The sequence below is a fragment of the Lupinus angustifolius genome, chromosome LG03, assembly GCF_001865875.1.
Source record: "Lupinus angustifolius cultivar Tanjil chromosome LG03, LupAngTanjil_v1.0, whole genome shotgun sequence".
In the NCBI taxonomy this organism is placed as follows: Eukaryota; Viridiplantae; Streptophyta; class Magnoliopsida; order Fabales; family Fabaceae; genus Lupinus; species Lupinus angustifolius.
In genome coordinates, this window is record NC_032011.1 from 6,702,671 (window position 1) to 6,713,851 (window position 11,181).

General features: G+C 38.2%; 1 long non-coding RNA gene across 1 annotated transcript in view; it reads left to right on the top strand.

The window, feature by feature from the left end:
• LOC109343283 overlaps window positions 1–10,214 on the top strand; it is a 17,912-nt gene extending 7,698 nt beyond the window's left edge. Inside the window, exons 2-3 of the long non-coding RNA XR_002107187.1 lie at window positions 6,237–6,242; window positions 10,204–10,214. This is a non-coding gene — a long non-coding RNA (uncharacterized LOC109343283). The remainder of the gene's footprint in view (window positions 1–6,236; window positions 6,243–10,203) is intronic.

Below are 11,181 nucleotides of genomic sequence, written 5' to 3' on the forward strand. Positions count from 1 at the left end.
ATATATATATATATATATATATATATTATTGATATTTTTACTAATAGATAAAAGGAAAACATAAAATAACTACTCATGTAGTAATTTATATTTTCCTATTTTACCATTTATAAGTTCTAATTTCATGTTTCTATAAATTATAACAAGTCAATGTAAATTAATATTTTTTATTTAAACTGTCACAATAATTTTTAAATCTCTCTCTCATTCCACTTCTTATGTTAACTGTTTTTCCCATTTTGAAGATAACGTGTATCAGACAGTTTTTCTCTCCATTTATTTGGTAGTATGGATCAGACTCTATTTTTATCCTCCCTCATCTTCTTCCAACCTTTAGGTGTAACGCTATGAATTTTCGATGTATGTTTTATTAATTATTTATTTTAATAAGAATTAATTTTAGAAATTAATCAGTAATGATTTAGGCTAAATCGTAGTTGAGTGTTAGTCTTTTATTGTGAATTCCTATTTTGTGGTAAATTGTCGTAATTTTCTATGATGGAAAGTTTTTGAGCTGCTGTCAGACCCAAATTCGTCCAAATTCGGTCCAATAACGTGTTTTTGAGATCCTTAGCTCGAAATCGAATTCCAATTATGCCCTTGGCTTTGAAATATTATTTCGAGTCAAGATAGACATCAAGTTTGTCATGACACATTTGCAAATATTTTTCACTCTGAATTATGTGTTTTGAAGTTCTAACTGTAAGCCGAAATCAGAAGATTTTTAATATCCATCCGATTCTTAGCCGACAATACTTGAGCATGGTTTAATAACGAATATTTCTCCGAAGAGGTCACATCTCTAAGAATTCCAAGGTAATTCTTCACTTTTTATTTCTTCATCTCTTAGAATATAATCATTAGGTGTTTATGAAATTTTAGTATGATGTTTATATGCATGTTAGGACCATTTTCAACCGTTGAAATTTTCTAATAATCCTCCTAACTCTTGTTATACTCACGAACTCGAAAAATGGGTTTTCTTGAACTTAGAAAATTGTTGTTTCGAAACCATGAAAACTTGTTGTTCATGGAGCTGTTTTAGTGTTTATGCATTTTGTTGATTTTAATGAAAGGGGATGATTATCAAATCAAAGACAACTTTAAGGAGTTTTGAACCATGTAAAAGTGGAACCTTTTCACTTGTTTTCGGCTTGAGAAACTATAGCCTTGGAGAAGATAGAAAATATGTAGTTTGCCATTTATAAATTGGATGAGTTTTGTTGAAAAGTTGGTTCATTGTTGTTCATGACTATGAAACCAACACATATTAACCTTTGTGGTTATGTTTAGAGATGTTGCAAGGATCATGAACCCTGATTGAGTCTAACTTAGTTAACAATAAAGTGGTAAGTCTAACAATAAATATCTTGGTTTAAAATGTTGTTTTGAGTATGAGATTAACACTTGTAAAGAAGGTGTTGAAATGACCATGAACACGATGGGAATCGTGAACAAGATTTTTGAGGATAAAGAATGGTTCAAGAATATTAATCTTGGACCAGATGGATGAAAGTGTTGGAGTTCTTAAAATAGATTAAAACGATGTCTTTACCTTAGATTTATCAGGTAAAAGATTTAACTCGCAAATCATTGATTTGTTTTTGTGTTTAGTTTTGAAGTGTTCGAAGTCGGACAACTTACCCATTCACTTAAAGGAGATAAATTACTCTACAACCTAAGGTGAGGGAGAATACATTATGACATAGTGGTATCCGAATATAACACTCAGATCACCCAAACTACCTCAAAAGTTGGGAGTTACATTTGTGTTTTTTAAGAAACCCATACTTAATCAAATATTTGCGTGCCTAGATTAAGTACAGATGATTTCTTAAGTTGTATGTCTTAGGATAGATTAAAATATCTAGTATTATGGTAGTTATCCATGAAGGAACACCACTAGAGAAACTAAAATGCGTAGGGATCGAAAACAACTGAGATTTTCGATGCGGTAGCCCAAAAGGGGGAGGAAGTAGTCCTAACAACTGGACTAACCTCGCCTGGGTGAGCCAACCTCGCTTGAGTGAGTGGTTCTTGCCTAGGCGAGGGCCAGGCAGGCGTTTCACCTGTTCTGGGAAGTTCTAGGCGCATGGGCCATAGTATCTCGCCCGAGCGAGAACCAGAGGGTGATTTTGACTAGTTTTTGGTGGAATTTTCACTTGAGCGACAGGCTCTCGCTTGGGCGAGAGTTAGACAGAGAATTGAGTCTGTTTTCATGAAATCATCGCTGGAGCGACAGTCTCTCGCTTGGGCGATAGACATACAATGTTTTTGATTGCTCTTGATTGGTTGATTGGTTAGACAATAACCCTAACTTGGGTGAGGAGTATATTTAACAATTGGGAGAGATCGTGGCTCGAACGAGGAGCCTGATGCCCAAATCAACAAGCTTATATAGTTACATTTGTTCTTGCGCCTTATTCGGGCAAGGATTCCGACGATGACACTGTAAGTAAGGCGATGCCTAAAAATTATTATATAGTACCACACAACAAGGTCGTCTAACCATAAGAGGCTTGGCCATGTGGTCATCTAGGGTAATTCAGCAATGATTAGTAGTGGTAAGGATATTATTCCTCTATTATATAATGACGAAAGATTAGATCCCACAAGAAGCATTCCTTTGGGAGATATCTTAGGTTAGACAGATCATGTAAAAGAATGATTAAAAGATTTAATCGACTAATCCCGGTTAGTGTGCATACTCATTATGAATAATGAAGTGGTGGAGAGGAACAAATCAACAGTTGTTCGGAACAGATCAATCATATATCCTTGCGAGGAATATTTTTGGTGTGTTCAAATCGGCTTGTTATGGGATCTGTACTCTTGGTTATTTCCAAATAGTTTATTGGAAGGATATTGGTGTAATGGTGGATGAAATAAACATAGCATTCATACATTGAGTTCATGGATATTGATTCTCATAGTTTGAGATATAATATCATTCATAATTTGCATTTATGTATGCGAAATATATTGTGTAGATTATGTGTGTCTATCTGTATGTGATATTATGTGTAATTCCATGATGTCAATGGATAATACTCATTAGATGTCTTACTCCCTTTTCTTTCTGATTGTCTTCAGTTCGCGTTCTCGTTCAGATGGACCATACCGCGAGGGTTTGGAGCTACCGATTCTCGATGTCCTAGGAGGGGACATGGAGCACTGACGGGCACCGATACACCTACACAGGCCCTTGTGGCTTAGAGTTGGAGATGGTTTATGATGGCTCTACGATGCACTTCCCCTCACATCATGCGGACTTGGAGGCTTCTTTCACTTTACCTGCTCGGAGACCAGCACCTGTTGCACCATCCATTTAGTCTCTGATTCCTCACGGACCCACTGTTGCAAGGCCATCTACTAGGAGATGGATTTGGGATGATGTGCTTATTTCCCACCATGGATGAGAGCTACTCGATGGATGATGCCCGATCATCAGGCAAATGCGGAAGTGGGAAGTAGGTTGCAGGGTTCATTCAATGACCCTGAAGAGGAGATGAAGGCTGAAGAAGAGGAGGACTGTGTGGAGTTAATTTGTATAGAGGATTTCATTGAGGTGGTAGGCCTCTCCTCCGATTCTGAGACGGGGAGGACCCAAGCGAGTGTTCTAGCGCACTCACAAAGACTTGAGCTAGTCACTAGTAGCCATTTCCATTTCTATTTGCCTTTTGAGGAGGGTATATGTGTAGGCCACTTTTGATATGTTGAATGGCTCAGCCTATTTTGTATGTTTTTAGTTTAGACAAAGATTTTATTCCGCCTTGTTTTTCGTACTAACATTTTCCGTTATTTCAATGAAGAATTATTCCACGATATGTTGAGTTGCTTTTTGGTTACCATTAGGTAACAATTGTTTATTTTTCCGCAATTTATGTTACTTAACATGATGTCCCGAAAAGGAAAGGAATTTTGTATTACAAAAAAAATTTACCCACTTTTTTAGCAATGTTGTTGGAGTAATTTTCGGAGCGTTACAACATGATATTAGAGTGGTTCTTTTCTATTCGACCTTGGGAATGGCCTCACATGCTTTCTTATGTGACTTGATGTGCTTAATTGTTTGCTTGAATTATTTGGTTGAGAATACAACCCATATATAATTTCAGTAGGAGAAGTATCTCATACACGTCTAATGTTCACAAATTTAAGATGGCTGGACGTGGAACTGCTAACCTGGACTTCATGGCTACAATGACTATAGTGATTCATAATGTGAATGTAAATTTGCATCAGCTGAATAAAAAAAAACCCCAACCAAACCAAGGATCGGCTCAATATAGAAGCTTGGACGAATTTTGTCATTGTCAACCCCCAAAGTTTGAAGGAGGTTTTGCACCAGATGTTACAATTGACTAGATCCAAGAGTTGGAAAGGATCTTTCGGGCACTTATGTGTACTAGGAGCAGAAGGTCACCTATGCGACCTATATGCTGACTAAGAAAGCTGAGAACTAGTGGGAATTTGCCAGACGTCAGATGAAGCATGAACAACAAGTTGTCAACTTGACAAGTTTCAAAGATAGAATTCTGTAGAAGTAATTTCCTGCGGATATGAGGACCAAGAAAGAGATGGAGTTCCTACATCTGCAGCAGGGAAGCATGACAGTTGGGGAGTATACTGCCAAATTTGAAGATTTGATGAGGTATGCCCCACACTATAATCAAGTGGGGAACGAAAGGTCCAAATGTGCCAAGTTTGAGGACGGACTCAGATAGGACCTTAAGGTGATGTTTGTACATCAGCGAATACTGGATTTTGCATCTCTAGTTAATCAGTGTCGGCTTTATGAGGAAAGCGTGAAGGCAAGGATTGCGACACTTAAAAGTGTCGTACCACCGGAAATTCCTATGGTCCCCAAAGGAATTTCGGGCAAGGACATGGAAGGGGAAAGCCCTTCAACCGCAACCAGAAACCTTATGCTTCATCGTCACGAAATCAACAAAGAAATTTTAAGCCTTACAACAACAAAGGCTTCCGACAAGGGAACAACGGTAACAATAACTACAACAACAACAATAACAGAAACAATAATAACAACAACCAAATGAGTTTATCATTTGGGAACTCTAACAACAATACACCACCCTGGTGTTTGAAGTGCAAGGGAAGCATGTTCACCATGAGTAGAGCTGAGATTGAGGGCAATGAGAACCTCATACAAGGTATATGTCGTATTAATGAGACTTCCTTATCTGTGTTGTTTGATTCGGGTGTGACCCATTCTTTCATATCTATTGATGTTGTCAACTGATTAGCATTGCTTAAAGTATACCTACCCTATGACCTAATTGTATCCACACCCACTAATAAACCCGTCATAATGTCAACTATGTGCTCTGAATGTCCTATAACTTTAGGTCAACAAACCTTTATAGTTGACCTGATATGTCTACCCTTATCCCAATTATATATCACCATAGGGATGGACTGACTGTCTAACAACCATGTTCTTCTAAACTGCTTTAACAACACAATAATTTGTAGCTATCCTAAGAACTTCATTGAATCCTATTATAAAACCAAAAGCACCAGTGTCAACCAAATGAAGAAACTCTTGAAGGATGGAACTCAAGTATTTATGCTGCTGACATCATTGGAGAAGAAAGGTGGAGAAGAGATTCAGTACTTACATGTGGTTATGGATTTCTCTGATGTTTTACTGGATGACATGTCTGGTTTGCCTCCAGTGCGAGAGATACAGTTTGCTATCGATATGGTACCTAGAACTGGACCGATCTCTATAGCTCCCTACGGGATGGCACCATTGGAGTTAACAGAGTGGAAGGAGTAATAGGAAGACTTTCTACATAAACAGTTTGTCAGACCTAGTGTTTCACCATGGGGTGCTCTGGTGCTATTTGTAAAGAAGAAGGATGGCAGTATGCGGCTGTGTACTAACTACTGATAGTTGAAAAATCACCATCAAGAATAAGTACCCATTTCCAAGAATTGACGACTTGATGGATCAACTAAGAGGAGCTACCGTGTTTTCAAAGATCAATCTTCGATCACGATACCACCAAATACGCGTGAACATAGAGGATATTCTGAAAACTACTTTTCGGACGCGATATGGTGATTACGAATATCTCGTGATGCCATTTGGTGTAAACAATGCTCCTGTAGTGTTCGTGGACTACATGAATTGGATTTTTCCTCCATACCTCGACACCTTTGTGGTCGTATTTATCGATGATATCCTGATTTATTCGAAAGATCAGGAGGAACATGTGAAACATCTGAGGATGGTGTTGCAGATTTTGAAAGACAACCAACTCTATGCCAAGCTGTCAAAGTGCGAATTTTGGTTAGAATCGGTGAATTTTATTGGGCATGTGATATCAATTGAAGGAATTTTTGTAGACCATGCTAAATTAGGAACGGTGATGGAATGGAATTCTCCGAAATCAATAACGGAGATCAAAAGTTTCCTCGGTTTAGCGGGATAGTATCGGAAGTTTATTGAAAGATTTTCGAAATTGGCGTTGCCACTGACTACGTTAACAAGGAAAGACAAGGCTTTCGTCTAGACGACAAAGTGGGAAGAAAACTTTCAAGAATTGAAGAAAAGATTGACTACAAAACCTGTGTTGATTCTACCAAACCTGAAGGGAAACTACAACGTGTACTCTGACGCATCTAAACAAGGCCTAGGTTGTGTTTTGATGCAACAACAAAAGGTGATAGCTTATGCTTCAAGACAACTAAAAACACATGAGCAGAATCATCTGATGCATGACTTGAAGTCGGTTGCGATCGTATTTGCTCTCAAGATCTAGAGACATCACCTCTATGGAGTAAGATTTGAAGGCTTTAGTGATCACAAAAGCTTGAAGTATCTGTTCGACCAAAAGAAGTTGAACATGAGGCAAAGACGATGGATTGAATTCCTTATGTACTATGACTTTGATCTCTAGTACCACCCTGGGAAAGCTAATATGGTGTTTGATGCCTGGAGTAGAAAGTCCCTGCATATGTCAATCGTGATGGCCAGGGAGATGGAATTGATTGAAGATTTCAGGAATTTAAGCCTTGCGGTGCAAGTAAAACCTAAGAGTTTGACTTTAGGTATGCTTACAATAACAAATGAATTTGTGGAACAAGTAAAAGGGTGGCAAAGTTCCAATCCAGAACTGCAAGAGAAGAGAACCTTGTTGGCTAAAGGAAGAGCCCCAAAATTTCAAGAAGGAACCGACAGAGTGTTGTGATGTAAGAACCGAGTCTGTGTGCCAAGAGGCCTTGATTTGAAAATGGCAATCTTGGACGAAGCCTATAAGAGAAAACTAAGTATTCATCCTGGAGCTACCAAAATGTATCAAAACTTGAAGAAGACGTTATGGTGGTTTGGTATGAAGACAGAAGTAGCAGAGTATGTCTAACGCTGCTTAACATGTCAGAAGGCAAAGATCGAGCACAGACAACCCGGAGGAGAACTTCAACCTTTGGATATCTCCGTTTGGAAATGGGATAGCATTTCAATGGATTTTGTGAGCGGATTTCCTTGGAATCAGAAGGGTTATGATGTAGTTTGGGTGATATTGGATCGTTTGACGAAGACAACTCACTTTCTACCCATCAATATGAAATACTCCTTGAAAGGCTAGCGGAGTTATACATCAAAGAGATTGTCCAATTACATGGTATTCCTACAAATATCATCTCAGATAGAGACCCACATTTTACTTCGAAGTTATGGAATGGTTTGCAAACAGCCTTGGGTGCCAAATGGAGTATGAGTTTAGCTTACCACCCGCAGAAGGATGGCCAATCTGATAGAGTTCACCTACAATAACAACTTTCATTCGAGTATCAGCATGGCGCCGTATGAAGCTCTTTACAACAGGAAGTGTAGAACACCGTTGTGTTGGTTTGAAGCAGGGGAGAATCGATACTAGGACCCCATGTGGTTCAGCAGCAAAGGAAAAGATAAGAATGATAAGGGAGAACATGAAGGTAGCTTAGAGTATGCAAAAGAGCTACTATGATAAAATGAGGAACCCTCTTAGTTTTGAGGAAGAAGATCATATCTTTATGAGGGCGGTTCCAACAACCTGTATTGGTAGAGTGCTTAAAGCCCGCAAGCTTACCCCTAAATTCATAGGACCATACCAAATCCTTTGAAAAGTTGGACCAGTAGCTTGCCAAATAGCCTTGCCACCTTTATTATCAAACCTACATAATGTCTTCCATGTATCACAACTCAAAAAATACATTAGTGACATGTTGCATATCATCGAAACCGATTCAATCTAGCTAAAGGACAATCTCACTTTTGAAACTACCCTCGAGGATCGTTGATCAAAGTTTGAAGGCGTTGCGAGGCAAGGAGATTGCCATTGTTAAGGTGGTCTAGAGCCAAACAAACAGAGAAGACGCGACTTGGGAGGTCGAGGTGGCCATAAGAGAATCCTATCCCTATATGTTTTATTAAGAGGTACGCTTAATTTTCGAGGACTAAAATCTTATAAGTGATGGAGGATTGTAACACCAAGAATTTTCGATGTATGTTTTATTAATTAATTTTAAAAATTAATTGGTAATGATTTAGGCTAAATCGTAGTTGAGTATTAGTCTTGTTTTGTAAAGTCCTATTTTATGGTAAATTTGCATAATTTTATGTGACGGAAAGTTTTTGAGCTGTTGTCAAGCCAAAATTCGGCTCAATAACGTGATTTTGAGTTCCGTAGCTCGATATCGAATTTCGATTGCGCCATTGGCTTCGAAATATTAGTTCGAATTAAGATAGACATCAATTTTGTCCATGACACATTTGTAAATATTTTTCACTCCGAATTCTGTGTTTCAAAGTTCTAACCATAAGCCGAAATTGGAAGATTTTTAATATCCAGCCAAGTATTAGCCGACAATACTCGGGCATGGTTTAATCACGAATGTTTCATAAAAGAGGTCACATCACTTTCATGAGTGAGGCTTGCTTGTCAAACAAGCAAAAATACTCATCTCTTACACATAATCCCTTAAACCCCTCATCTACTCATTACACAATTCACTCTTTGAAAACCCTTTGGTTTCCCCTCCCCAAATCAGATTTATTTTCTTGAAAGATCCCCCTCTAACTTAGAGAAAAACCCTTGTCATTTTCACTCTTCTTCACTTTGAATCTCTAAGAACTCCAAGGTAATTCTTCACTTTTTATATCTTCATCTCTTAGAATCTAACCATTAGGTGTTTATGAGATTTTAGTATGATATTTATATGCATGTTATGAACATTTTCAAGCATTCAAATTTTCTAATAATCCTCCTAACTCTTGTTATACTCAGGAACTCGAAAAATGAGTTTTCTTGAACTTAGAAAATTGTTGTTTTGAAACCATGAAATCTTGTTGTTCATGGGGCTGTTTTAGTGTTTATGCATTTTATTGATTTTAATGAAAGGGGATGATTATGAAATCAAAGGAACCTTTAAGGAGTTTTGAAACATGTAAAAGTGGAATCTTTTCACTTGTTTTCGGCTTGAGAAACTATAGCCTTGGACAAGATAGAAAGTATGTAGTTTGTCATTTATAAATTGGATGAGTTTTGTTGAAAAGTTGGTTCATTGTTGTTCATGACTATGAAACTAACACCTATTAACCTTTGTGGTTATGTTTAGAGATGTTGAAAGGATCATGAACCCTTATTGAATCTACCTTAGTTAACTTACTTTAAAGTGGTAAGACTACCAAAGGATATATTGATTTAAAATGTTATTTTGAGTATGAGATTAACACTTTTAAGGAAGGTGTTGAAATGACCATGAACACGATGGGAATCGTAAACAAGACTTTCAAGGATAAAGGATGGTTCAAGAATATGAATCTTGGAACGGATGAATGAAAGTTTTGGAGTTCTTAAAATAGATTAAAACAATGTCTTTACCTTAGAGTTATCACGTAAAAGATTTAACTCGCAAATCACTGATTTTTGTGTGTGTTTAGTTTCGAAGCGTTCGAAGTCGGACAACCTACCCATTCACTTAAAGGAGATCAACCACTCTAAGGTGAGGGAGAATACATCGTGAAATAATGGTGTCCGAATATGACACACGGATCTCCCAAACTACCTCAAAAGTTAGGAGTTATATTTGTGTTTTTTTAAGAAACTCGTACTTAATCAAATGTTTGCGTGCCTAGATTAAGTACGGATGATTTCTTAAGTTGTATGCCTTAAGATAGATTAAAATATCAAGTATTATGATAGTTATTCATGAAGGAACGCCACTCAAGAAACTAAAACGCGTAGGGATCAAAACCAACGGAGATTTTCGATTCGCCTGGGCGAGCCAGCCTCGCTTGAGCGAGGGCCAGGCAGGCGTTTCACCTGTTCTGGGTAGTTATGGGCGCACAGGCAACAGTATCTCGCCCAGGCGAGACCTAGAGGGTGATTTTGACTAATTTTGGGTGTATTTTTCGCTTGAGCGACAGGCTCTCACTTGGGCGAGAAGCATATAGAGAATTGAGTCTGTTTTGATAAAATCGTCGCTCGAGCGGCAGTCTCTCGCTTGGGCGAGAGATATACAATTTTTTTTTATTGCTTTTGATTGGTTGATTGGTTAGACAATAACACTAACTTGGGTGAGGAGTATATTTAACAATTGGGAGAGATTGTGGCTCGAGCGAGGAGCCCGATGCCCAAATCAACAAACTTATATAGATACCTTTGTTCTTGCGCCTTATTCGGGCAAGGATTCCGACGATGACGTGTGAGTAAGGCGAGGTCGTCTAACCGTAATAGGCTTGGCCATGTGGTCGTCCAGGGTAATTCAGTGATGGTTAGTAGTGGTAAGGATATTATTCTTCTATTATGTAATGACGTAAGATCGGGTCCCACAAGAAGCAATCATTTGGGAGATGTCTTAGGTTGGATAGATCATGTAAAAGAATGATTAAAAGATTTAATCGGCTAATTTCGGTTAGTGTGCCTACTCATTATGAATAACAAAGTAGTGAAGAGGAAATTTACGGGAGACGAACGAGCCCCGTGATGTTGAGAGGGACAATGATTGTGGTGATTCGTTATCATAGTATTGAGGGCGAGTCTAGGTGAGACGAGTCCCTTGTATTCCTGGATGAGGTATTATGTTGAATTGTACAGTTCTCACAGCGCAAACTAGACAATCTCTGATAACCTCTCTTTGCAATCAGGGTCGATGAGAGGGATGCCCAGA